Raw genomic sequence first — 13,526 nt, 5'->3', positions numbered from 1 at the left:
CCCTCAAAAACTGAAAATTGACCGGAAAAATGCGAATTATCTCAGAAACCGCACATGTGAGCATGAATAGTTATATACTAAAATTAAAGGACGCCAGATTCCACGTCAGGAACCTTTATAAAAACTGCATGAAAGCCAACACTGAAAAAAAAGTTTCCTAAACTTAAGGATACATGCTTCCTTTATAAGTTTCCTAATTCCAACACGGTGTTAGCTTGGAGGAAGCTAACAGTTTTCTTGATCCAAGATAACAAAATTGTGTTGGATTTAGGAAACTATGTTTCCTTAAACCAAGTAAACGTTTTCTCGAAACAACTGAGCGGATACTTGAAAAAAGAAACCCGTTTCCTTAAAATTAGGAAACGGAAAGACCATGTCGGTTCCCTATAAATTTAAGGATCCACCCGGTGTTGATCGAAGAGACCCATTTTATTAAAATTAGAAAACGGAGCGATCTTATCGGTTTCCTAAATTTCAGGATCCACGCGGTGTTGGTCAAAAGAACCAATTTCCTTAAAGTTAGGAAACAGAAAAATTACCAAACGCCTACTGCGGAGGTGGATGCAAAGTGCCGTACACCACCATGTATTCGGCGAGTTGCTCAAGAGGGGCCCTCCAAATATACAGGGCTGTAGCCAGGATGGTATGATTGGGGGGGCAGAATTTCAACATGAGGGGGCGAGAAATCTGTAGGTCGCGGGGGGGGGGGGGGGGCAAAAATTGATTTAAGAACAATGTGTTTTCGGACGCGAGGCATTAGGGAAAACATAGGGTGGGATATCCCCCCCATTTTGGCCTCACTTTGAGAGCTTTTTTTGAGCTTGGGAGATGATTTCAGAGAAAACCAGTGGCACCATCGTGTTTTCTCGCGAACTTTTACACAAGAGTCAATGGTCAAATCGCAAATCCCCCACACATGCAACATCTCCATTAAGACCTCGGAAATGATTTGATACGTGTAAGGAACAATTACATTTACCAGGACTCACTTAACCCTTAAATACCCAAGCCAGGTCAAATTGATCCGAGGCTTGCTGAAAATATGTGACCCGTGGGATGTATGATGTCGGCAAAAACGAGCTTTAGATACAGGTCCTCTAATACATCGTAAAAAAAGAATAATCAGACATGAACTTAAAAAAATATAGGAAAAAATCTAGAGTCACTACACTGAAAGAAAACTTGTCCTACATTTAAGGAAACATGTATCCTTAAAAAGTTTCCTAATTTCAACACGGTGTTAGCTTGGAACAAGCCAACAGTTATCTCGATCCAAGGTAACAAAATTGTGTTGAGTTAAGAAAACCATGCTTTCTTGAACCACGTATACGTTTTCTTGAAACAGACTAACGGATACTTGAAACGGGAAAACTGTTTCCTTAAAATTAGGAAACGAGGGAATCGCCTCTGTGTCCTAAATTTAAGGATCCATGTGGTGTTGATCGAAGAACCCTGTTTCCTTAGAATTAGGAAACGGAAAGAAGCAAAGCCGTTTCCTGAATTGAAGAATCCATGGAGTGTCGTTTGAAGAGATCAGTTTCCTTAAAATTAGGAAACGGGCATAGCATTTCCTGTTTCCTCAATTTAAGGATCTATGTGATGTTGATCGAAGAAACCCATTTCCTTAAAATTAGGAAACAAAAAAATTACCAAACGCCTACTGAGGAGGTGGATGCAACGTGCCGTACACCACCATGTATTCGGCGAGTTGCTCAAGAGGGGCCTTCCAAATATACCGTCGCTCCTTTGGCGGAAGGGCGCATCTACACTTTGAGATGATGAGCCCTTCCGTCCGTACACCACCATGCACCCTTACGCCCACCCTTACGCCCATGAGAGACATCACGCTCATAAAAAACGTAACGCTAAATTTCCAATTTTTGGAACCCCACTCACTTCTTCCCTCCCAAGTAGCATTTTTCAACGGAAAAATCGCGATTTTATCGCCGATAAAGTCGCGATTATCCTCGATTTTATCGGCGATAAAATCGCTAGGATCATCAACATTTGAGCGATTATCCTCGATCTTTTCGCGATTTTATTGCGATTTTATCGGCCCGAAAAAATTGCGATTTTATCGCGATAAGATCGAGGATGATCGCTCAGATGTTGATGATCCTAGCGATTGATAAAATCGCCAAAAAAAAAAAGGGGTTAAAGTTATCAGCCGATTGCCGTTAGGTTCAGCTGTCAGGTCCTTTGACGAAGACGAGCGTAAAATCCCCGGAGCCTCCGCGGGGATTCGAACCCCAATCGCTACGGTGGAAGGCCAGCACATTGTCATTATGCTATGACCGCTATATGACTTGCGTGTGCGAATTGAAGCCTCTTATACATGGATCGGCGCTTCGCAACCTCACAACTTATGTCTTTGCGTTGACTGACACCGATTTTTCATTGGATTTTTTTTTTTTTTTTTTTTTTTTTTTTTTTTTTTTTTTTTAATTTTCCCTCCTCTGTATTTTATTTCATACCTTGAAATACGGTTGGTAAAATAAGGTTCTATTGGTAATCTCATCATTCTGTCTCTGTAAAATTACCAATAATAGTGAGATAACAAAGTTACCGATGGACCTTGGGAAAAACGCCAATAGTTTTTATCGACTGTGGTAGAATTACCGAGATAAAATGGTAAAGTTACCGGGGATTGATTACCAATAAAAGTGGTATTCTTACCTGAAAAAATCAGTAAAAATACCGGTTTTCAGGTAAGCTTACCAGTCTGTCTTTGTAACATTATACTAATAATTGATAAAAAAAAATGAGATGGTTAAGTTACCAACGGATCTCGGTAAAAACGGCGGCGGCGGAATAGAAACATCTTTCATATGCGTCATTCATGCGTTAATGAAAAATTGCAATTTATTGCAATTTTATCTCTATAAAATCGCGTTCGATAATATCGCGATTTTGTTGCAATTTATCGCGATTTTTCTCCCGATAATATTGCAATAAATCGCGACGTCGATAAAATCGCGATACATTCTCCAATTAAATCGCAATTTATCGCGATCACTGCTACTTGGGCTCGTAACACTTTTGCGACGTAGGTCCCTATTCTTTCACACGTAAAAACAAAACGGCGTAACTCTCTCCTTGACCATTTCTCTCCGTTAGAGCGTTGCATATTATTTGAACGGTCCTTTACAGAAATCCGACCGAAGCGCTTGGATGGCGTTATTCGTAAGATCCACTCTACTCCAAACAAATTCAGTACGTTTAAATTTAATCAATTTATCTCTTGTTCGTAAGGGATTTACGCGTCGGAAAGGTGGAGGTTTTGAAAAAACGCAATTTTTGTGCCTTATCAAAAATATTGTTTTCAGTCCAAAATGTCAGAATGCTTTCTAGAAATGCACGGATTGCCAAAGTTTCTTTAATATTTTTCGGTGAATTTTCTGATTCGACGAAAATTTCTTTAAATTTTCAAAACAAAAGCGTGCGTCCGTTAATGTAGGTAAAAATAAATAATGTGAAGCTTTTCAACATTTTACTGCAAGTACACTCTTTGAATCTGGTCGTAGCTTCGAACATTTTTAAGTGTCTTCAAATCCCAGAAAGCTTGACTCGGCCCGATATGTACTCACTAAAATATTACCTATACATGCCTTTATCACCACATCTTTACCGCTATTCCAAATACATTTTGAAAACTCCATAAAGATCATTTATCTTTTATGTGCCAATTTTATAGCCAGCATTAAATATAATCTTAGATTATTTTGTCTATACTTTATTGGAATTTTAAATCATATTTACTTTCAGTATGAGCAGAAGCGGTTCTCGCATGAGCCTCTTTGATTTACGCATTAACCTTAATGATATGGGCGTCAGATTGGATAATCGAATGAGTGATAATTTACCTTTGAGAGGCACGTATGAAAATCTGTCCTTTAACCAGACTTAAATAAAAAAATAATTTACTCCATGATCATACTATCTCCGAATGAAAAAGAAAGGGGAATACGTTGGTTAAGTTATGGCGGCGATGGCCCACGGTCTTTAAATAATATCTGAGAACCGGCTGATAAACAGAAAGAAAAGGGAAATATGTGAATATTTAATATATTTAAATGATAATTGAGGTAGTATTTGCTGGATAAACCCAAGTGCTATTGAACGGTAGCAGGTGGGCATCTGTGTAGCCAAAGAGATAGATGCGAATAGGTTTAACATAGGAAAATAACTCCTCATCGCCCGCGAGGGTAGGATGGCCGAGTGGACTACGGTGTCGGAATTTCACTCTTCCCATGACAATGTCGAAGGTTACAGGATCAAATCTCAGCCAGGGCGAAACGGAGTTCTTCATCAGGATACCAGAGGGAGCGCGAAGCGCGTCAACTACGTGAAGGAATTCACCCCCGGCAGTACCAACAATCTATACTATAAGCTCCGAGACCTCCTAATTTTGCGTAACTGGTGACGCTTAGTTCCAGCCTTCTACCGGGCCAATTTTCATGATTTTTGCGGCTATCGACGGGCAATTGTCTCTAGATTAGCCAACTCTTTTCAGATTTTCAAAATATGAACCAGGTTTTTTTATATTACGTGGTAAAGTTGCGAATTCTCCCATTTAAACAATGTAAATTTATACTTTTTGTCATAGTTCGTTTGAGCGTTCTACCGGGCCGATTTCCATGGTTTTTGCGTAAATCGACAGGTAATTGGCCCTAGATGAGCCCGCTTTAATCAGATTTTGGAAAAAGGACCCAGGTTTTTTTAAAATCACGTTATAAAAGTGACTGAGTTTCCAGAATGCTCCGGTACTGCTACCGCTATGCGCGGGAGGATGCGCAGTGGTCGAGGAGGTTGCGCAGTAGCTGTGTAGCCTGCGCATCAACTCTACACTTATCTACACAAGATTCGCACATGCGACTTCAAGTCGAGAGGTGGCTGAGTCGTCTAAGACGTCGAATGCGTCCTCTGTGAACGCGGTGTGGGTTCGATCCCCGACTCATGTAACCTAAATTATTACTTGACTTTACCATTGTTCATTGTTTTACTGCAATAAGTATTTCATCAAGCAGTCATTCCAAAACGCGTCCTTTTAATTTCAAAGTAATTTTAAGTAAAGTTTAAAATTAAAGTATATCTTATATCGTATTTTTTTAGGGGAAAAATAAAACTAACACTGATAGGAGGGTAAAAATAGGGCCGCGAAGCGGCCCATTGATGGCGCGGAGCGCCTTCAGGGGGTTGGGCCGCGTAGCGGCCAGGGGGCGTAGCCCCCTAGTAGCGGTATGCGCTTCAACGGGTATGGATAGGGACACAAGGCGGGCAGCCGATTCTCAAGGCAGCGACGCGGCGGGACCGGCCGTTTCCTAATTTTAAGGAAACGCTTGCAGGTACTGTTTCCTTTTTTTTTTTTTGAGGAAACGTTTCCTGAAAACAACACAACACTTACTTACTTTTAGGAAACTCTTCGCGCGGCGGTGTTTCCTAATTTGAAGGAAACGTTTTCGTGCTTCAATGTAACAGGAGTTTTGGTTCAAGAAATCGCGTTTTCGTCGACCAAGGCAATACCGTTTTCTTCATTCAAGACTTCGTTTCTTGTCCACTTTTTTCAAGTATCCAATTTTCTTAGGTCAACACGGCGTCGCCTTGAATTTAGGAAACGTTTTTTCAGTGTGCAGCCGGAGATAGGAGAGACGCAATAGGGTCTCGTTTCTTAACTTTTCTACCAAATCTGAGCGACGGCACCTCATCAGCAGCATGAGGCAGAGCGTTGCGAGTTCACGCCTCACGCCATCGCGCCTTCAATTTTGCAGATGCAACGACGACATCAATCAAGCACGAATAGTTGTATTTTTGCGCCGTCTTACCACAGGTCCTTTCTATTGCTCTACTTCCGTGTTGTATTGGTTCTGTTTGTCTTATTATTGTGGTGATGCTTCATGAGCTACGTGAGAAACACAGCAAAATATTTTAGAGACGAGATCGGGCCTTGATTTTGACTCTTTTCCCGAATCTGAACGATACCTCATTGAAAGCATAGAGCGGAGCATTTCGAGTTCAAGTCTCACGTTATCGCGCCTTCAGTTTTGCAGATGCAACATGAACATCCATCAAGCACGGATATTTGAGGAATGTGAAGGTTATGTTTGCTCAGATTATGCTATGATGTGTCCAAATCACTACTCATTTTTAAAAAAAGGGGGAAAAAGTAAAAACATATTTAGGGGTTTTCAAGAGTCGTGAAGGGCATACGTCTAAAAATTAGTATTTGGCCGAGAGTTATTGAATTTTTTTGACGACTATCCCTAGAATTCCCAAGCTGACTATCTCTTCTGGGGGAGTTACACCCCAAGTAGCATGGATTGCAATTTCATTGCAATGGATTGTGAGTTGATTGCAATTTTTGCTTGTTGCCTATACGTTCATTAGAAGGCGCTTAAAAAGTTGCAATTTTATTGCAATAAGTTTGCAAGAAATGTAGATTATGTTTGTTGCCTAACCTTCTTTTTCAAGGCACTATAAAGACTGCAATTTCGGTGCAATCATGTTGTAACAAATTCACGCCATGTGCCTGGCATCCAATTCTCTAGTTGTTTTAAAGTTTTTTCGACTTGAATGTCTCACCTAACCCATATAGCCCAACATATTTTGAAAATATTGTCACCTTTATCAAAATATGTTCATGGCAATATTGTAATTAAGATATTTTCAAAATATTTTTAAAACATTTTAAAGGAATATTTTGAAAATGTTTACAAAAAATATTTTTAAAATAATTCAAAAATATTGCCTGTAAACATGCATGTTAAAAATATTCCTTAAGAAAGTTTTGAAAATATTTTAAAAATATTTTTTGAAAATATTTTTAAGTTCTCAAGTTAGTATGTGGTGTAATTTACACCGGTGTAAATTTAGTGTGAGTACCTATTACGTGATATCGAAAAAAAAAATCAGACAAAAAAAATATGAAAAAAATAAATAACACGAAAAAAAATAAATAATAGCCAAAAGAAAGAAGCCTGAGAAAAACGGCGTTAATCAAATCTATGATGAATGTTGAGCCACGCACTGACGCAATGCATGCGATAACAGCCTTAACAGGCGTGATTTCAACCCAGCTTATCATCAGCTCCCTGTAGCTCAGTGGAAGAGTGCTCCGCTCTGACATTCGCGAGTCGGGTTCAAGCCCACTCAAGGGCGTCCGGTATTTTATGCTGCTAAACGTCGTAGGACATTAGGTAAGCATGGGTTCGAATTATTATAATTTCCCCGGAAAATTTAGGGGTTGAAATTTAAAGGTCGTCAATATTGAAATTTCTTTGCAAAAAAAAAAATTGCAACTTTTTTACAATGAGGGGGTCAGATGTTGTAAAATAATTGCAATTTTCTTGCAAGAAAGTTGAAATCATCTGGAAATTTTATTTCATTTAAATTGCAATTTTTTCGTTGCAAAATGCTACTTGGGACATGGCAGATATGTAGGAGGGGAGTGAGAAAGAGTCGCTTTGACTTGACTTGGATTTTTGCGTATAAAAAAGTCTTGAGCATTTAAGAGTTCACAGAGGCTTATATGTGACTCGAATCGGATCGAATCCGGACCGAATCGGAAATCGATGATAAAAGTCGCTGTGCCGACCTACGTCATCAAAAAAATTCCAAGATGCCCGCAATGCAAAGACCTCCTTTTTTTCTCTATGCCCTGTCGCCTGTCGCCTCATCTTCAAAAACAAGCTATCTGCGATCAGCGTGTGCGCCCTGGCTGTAAGACAACTCCACAAATAACTTGTTGATAAGTTGATAAGTTGATTCACCAACTCTTTTAGGATTGAGGAATAATAACCGAACTTTTGACTAAAGTCCGGGACTATAAATAATGAAGTTAATTAAACCCCGCAATATCACTAGGGGGGGGGCGAAAAATCTCACTTGGGGGGGCGACGCCCCCTCTCGCCCCCCCCCCCCCTGGCTACAGCCCTGCAAATATACCGTCGCTCCTTCGGCGGAAGGGCGCATCTACACTTTGAGATGATGAGTCCCTCCGTCCGTATACCACCATGCTCTCTACGGCTTACCTACGTGAAAATTTCGATGCACCCTTACGGCCAGGTGTAACATCACGCTCATAAAAAACGTAATAATAAATTTCCAATTTTTTGACCCCCGCTCACTTCTTCCCTTGTAACACTTTTGCGACGTAGGTCCCTATTCTTTTACGCGTTAAAACAAGACGACGTAACGCTCTCCTTGACCCTTTCTCTCCCTTAGAGCGATACGAATTATTTGAACGGCCCTTCACAGAAATCCTACGGAACCGCTTGGATGGCGTTATTCGTAAGATCCACTGAAACAAATTCAGTGCCTATGTTTAAATTTAATCAATTAATATCTTGTTCGTAAAGGATTTACGCGTCGGAAAGGTGGAGGATATGACAAAACGCAATTTTTGTGCCTTATCAAACATATTACTTACCTATTGTTTTCAGTCCAAAATGTCAGATCGTTTTCTGGAGATGAACGGATCAGAGCCAAATGGGCTTTTTTAGATTAAAACATTGCAAAAATTATTTCATTTACTCAAGAATGGCTGCTAATTTTCCTTTAATATATTTCAGTGAATTTTCTGATTCGACGAAAATGTCTTTAAATTGTTGCATCCGTTGATGTAGGAATAAATAAATAATGTACAACATTTACATTCAACATTCAACATTCAACATTTTACTGCAAGCACACTCTTTGTATCTGGTCGTAGCTTTAAACATTTTTGCGTATCTTTAAATCCCCGAAAGATTTGGCTCGGCCCTATAAGTACTCATTAAAGTATTACCTGCCTATACATGCCTATATCACCACATCTTTAGCGCTATTCCGAGTACATTCAGAAAATTCCATTAAATTAATTTATCTTTTATATGCCAATTTTAAAGCAAGAATTAAATAATCGTGGATTATTTGGTCTATACTTCATTGGAATTTTAAATCATATTTACTTTCAGTATCAGGAGCGGTTCTCAAATGAACCTCCTTGATTTACACATTACCTAACCTTAATGATATGGGCGTCAGATTGGATAATCGAATGAGTGATAATTTACCTTTAAGAGGTAGGTATGAAAATCTGTCCTTTAACCAGACTTAAATAAAAAATAATTTACTCTATAATCATACTAGCTTACCGCGCGCATAAAAAAGAAGGGGCATTCGTTGGTAAAGTTATGGCCACGATGATGGCCCACGGTCTTTAAATAATAACTGAGAACCAACTGTTAAACAGAGAAAAAAGGGAAATATGTGGATATTTAGTATTTAAATGATAATTAAGGTAATATTTGCTGGATAAACCCAAGTAGGTTCAATTAAACAGTAGCAGGTGGGCACTGTGTAGCCAGGCCTTGTCTCCACAGGACGTTTTCATGGGATTTTTCCCAAGTTTGAATCGCAGGGATGAAACTTCTGGGATTTTTCCCAGTTACCGTCTCCACGGGACGGGGCTCTTTGTAGTCCTGCGACTAATTTGCGCGGGAAGATAAATTAGTTAAAGTCGAGTATTTGACCGGGATTAACATAATAATTGCACTCAATTGACAATTAGACACATTTTTTAACTAAACAAACATGAACAATGTAGTAATGAATAAAATATCGCACAATTCGTTTTCACTTCTTCTTCTTCTCTCGGTGGGTCCTAGGGGTACAAGTACCATACTTGGTACTGGGAAAACTATTGATTAACTCAATATTTTTCCCAACTTCGTAAGTGGGATTTTTCCCTGGGACAAATCTCGCTAAACGGCTCGTGGAGACAAGGCCAAAGAGATAGGTGCGAATACCTACGTTTAACACGGCGAAATAACTCCACGTCGGTCGCGTGGGTAGGATGGCCGAAATGGACTACGTTGTCGGAATCTCACTCTCCCCGTTGGGCCTTCTCTCCACGGGATGTTTCACGAGATTTGTCCTAGGGAAAAATCCCACTTACGAAGTTGGGAAAAATATTGAGTAAATCAATATTTTTCCCAGTACCAAGTATGGTCCTTTTACCCCTAGGACCCACTGAGAGAGGAAGAAGAAGTGTAAACGAACTGTGCGATATTTTGTTGATTACTGCATTGTTCATGTTTGTTTAGTTAAAATAATGTGTCTAATTGTCAATATTCAGTGAATTTTTATTTTAATCCAGGTTAAATACTCGACTTTAACCAAGTTATCTTCCCGCGCAAACTAGTCGCAGGACCGTATGAGCCTCGTCCCGTGGAGACGGTAACTGGGAAAAATCCCAGAAGTTTCATTCCTGCGATTCGAACTTGGGACAAATCCCGTGCAATGGCGAAGGTTGCGGGATCAAATTTCAGCAAGGGCGAAGTGGAGTTCTCATCAGGATACCAGATGGAAGCGCGAAGCGTTTAAACTACGTAAATGGCCTGGTTACACGATCAAATGGTGACTGGTGCGCACCATCTACCATCGAATTTCTGCTAGAGTACCTTTATAGACAGAGTATGGCCATTCGTATCTTTTTACTACAGGAAAACTGTTCCGCTTTTTGATTGGTCAACGAGTTTTTAGGCTTCATGATGCTCTTAGGGCCGTAAATAAACAAACAAGATGGCGGCTCACCGTAACATCGATGAGAAGCTAAATTTGACAAAAATTTCAATTATGCGGCAGTAACAATTTAAACGAGCATATCTACGAATAGCACACGAAAAACACATGAAAACATTGTTAAATTGCCTTTCACCTTTATCACAGGAGGATGTAAGATGTGTATAACCTCAATCTTTTTTTTTTTTTTTTTTTGCTGGTTTAGTGGCTTATATTCCGTTGGAACCTACAGCCATCGATAGACAGTATTTATTGTCCTTAGACATCATGGGGTTTAGGCACATCCATGCTCCAGGCTTTCAAATTTTCAGGGATTAAGGCCGAGTAGAATCTGTTTCTGCAGATCCACTCGTCAGTTCCATGAAAATTTGTCGCCACCACCGGGATTCGAACCCGGGACCTATTGGCCTAGAGTCAGACGCGCTGACCACTAGGCCAACCTGGCCGGCAACCTCAATCTTGCTTGCTGATAACGGCCATCTTGTTTGTTTATTTACGGCCCTAAGAGCATCGTGTCAGCCTATTCGCTCGCGACCAATGAAAAGCAGGAACAGAAATGGCCATACTCTGTCTATAAAGGTACTCTATTTTCTGCGGCCTGCAAAAATTTGATGGTAGATGATGGAGTTGTGGGGCTCATTCTTCATCTGATCTCCACACAACCGTGCTCATTTCATGCATATTTCAATCAACGCGCTATTTTAATTAATTTTAATCATCAATCTAGATAACTCTCGACCGCCATCCTGGTCATCATTATGATCGGAATTTGACGGGAATTTGATCGTGTAACCAGGCCAAAAAGAATACCTCCCGCAGTACCAACTAGAGTGCGCTTCGACGGATATAGACTGAGTGGGGAGTCGATTCTCGAGGCAGCGACGCGGCGGGGCCGGTTGTGTCCGATAATTTTAAGGAAACGCTTGCAGGTACATACCTACTAGAGTCCCTTTATACTAAGAGTCAAGACAAACACCCCCTCATAAACGTTTTTCGTAATCTTTGATCGGCCCATTCTCAAATTCCTTTCTCCGTTCCTTCTCTCATTCCGTTTGTTCCTTGTCGAACCCGTAATTCCTCGGTCCATTCCAGGTTATAATCTTTGCAATTGGTGCATAGAATAGTAGCTATTATTCTATGATTGGTGAAAATGTAATCTTTATTCCCGTTTGTGACACCGTGGAGGCCTAAAATACGGGAACCAATCAGAAATGGATTCACATTGTCTTGACTCTCAGTATAAAGGGACTTTAGAAGGTACTTTTCCTTTTTTTGAGGAAACGTCTCCTAAAAACAACACAACATGTTTTCTTACTTTTAGGATACTCTTCGCGCCGTGTTTCCTTCCTAATTTGAAGGAAACGATTTCGTGCTTCAATGTAACTTGAACTGTTTTGGTTCACGAAATCGCGTTTTCGTCGACCAAGGCAATACCGTTTTCTTCATCCGAGACTTCGTTTCTTGTCCACTTTTTTAAAGTATCCAATTTTATTAGGTCAACACGGCGTCGCCTTGAATTTAAGAAACTTTTTTTCAGTGAAAAGTACGCGGAGTCAGGGCTGCGATGCCCAAAAAAAATTCGCTTTCTCATTGAATTCGGTGTCAAGTGAGAGCACCGCGGAAACGCGCTGTTTGTGAAGAGGCGCTTCAATTTAAAGTAAAATCGAAACGGATCGATGTTTCGATACTTCAATTTTCATGATAAACAGCATATCTGACAAAGAAAAATATTGAAAATAGTCACTTTAGTCACTTTAGAAAGATGGAGAAACAGAATTTTCAAATATTTCAGACTGGTAGACGACTCCTTTGGCATATGGTTAGGTTCTGAGAGAGAAGCTGTGCACAGTTTGTGAAAAAGCTCAATGACTTACACCCAAAAATCAAGTTTAAACTAGATTTTGGTGGCAAGAAGTTGAACTACCTCGATTTAACGTACCATATAAATCAAGAATGACAAACTTAAATTCAGCATATACCGCAAACCTTGCTACACTGATGCGATATACCAGTAAACTTATACCATAGTTGGCAATAGAAGATGGCAGGATTCCAGCTTCCTTAATAGACTTATCAACATTCCTCAGTCAAAACAAGATTGCAATAAAGTACTGAACACCATATTAGAAATTGCAATTAATAATGGATACAAGAAGGAAGACATCCTGAAAATCCTAATGAAGAAAAAGTCAAAACGCATAGACCAGAGAATTTTTTCTGCTTTCCTCAAGGACAACAGAAGAACATATTGCTTCCCCTTTCAGCAGTGGATGAAATGAGCCCTGAATTAACTCCCTCGAGGAAATCCCTGAAAAAAAATTTATAACGGACCATCCAATGTTTCCAGCTAATCAAAATATATTATCTACTTTTCCTGACAACAGTACCTAAATCGTAAACAATTGAACAAAAATTCGCAGATTTTTCAACTATACATGAGTAGATGAAGAACTAAAATCAATTGATCCTGTTTAAATCGGAACAAAGCAATTTTTTTCAGTTTTGTCACAATGTTTTAAGTAGCATGTCCTCGTGAAAAGTAGGAAAGATATTTGCACAAGCTGGAAAGGTTGGATGGTCCATGGCAAATTTTCTTTCAACGCCCTCAAGGGAGTTAATTCTGGGCTCATTTCATCCACTGCTGGAAAGGGAGGGAGGACTATAATAACACTTTTATGACAATGTCCACACGATATATCCAGTGAATATTTTGCGGATTTTACGAATATCCTGAGGCCATCCTGACAATATGCTGTGGACTTTTAAAGGATTTTTCCAAATACCCCTAGAATGTCCACACAATATTTTGGGGATTTTCAAATAACCCCAGAATATTCTGGGGATTTCGTTTTGTCTCACGAAAATGTTCTGAGAATGTTTTGAGAATATTTCGGAATATTCTCACAACATTGTCAGAATATCTTGAATTTGCCTCGAAATAATTAGCGTTTTGAAGCTACTCTTGA

The 13,526-nt window shown here is 39.7% G+C and overlaps 1 long non-coding RNA gene across 1 annotated transcript in view; it reads right to left on the bottom strand.

The window, feature by feature from the left end:
* Positions 1 to 11,381, bottom strand: part of LOC140226030 (uncharacterized) — a 234,405-nt gene extending 223,024 nt beyond the window's left edge. The window contains exon 1 of the long non-coding RNA XR_011900845.1: positions 10,961 to 11,381. This is a non-coding gene — a long non-coding RNA (uncharacterized lncRNA). The remainder of the gene's footprint in view (positions 1 to 10,960) is intronic.
* Positions 11,382 to 13,526: the final 2,145 nt, after the last annotated feature.

This window comes from Bemisia tabaci, chromosome 1 (genome assembly GCF_918797505.1).
Source record: "Bemisia tabaci chromosome 1, PGI_BMITA_v3".
Classification (NCBI taxonomy): Eukaryota; Metazoa; Arthropoda; class Insecta; order Hemiptera; family Aleyrodidae; genus Bemisia; species Bemisia tabaci.
This window is presented reverse-complemented; position numbering and strand designations above follow the sequence as displayed.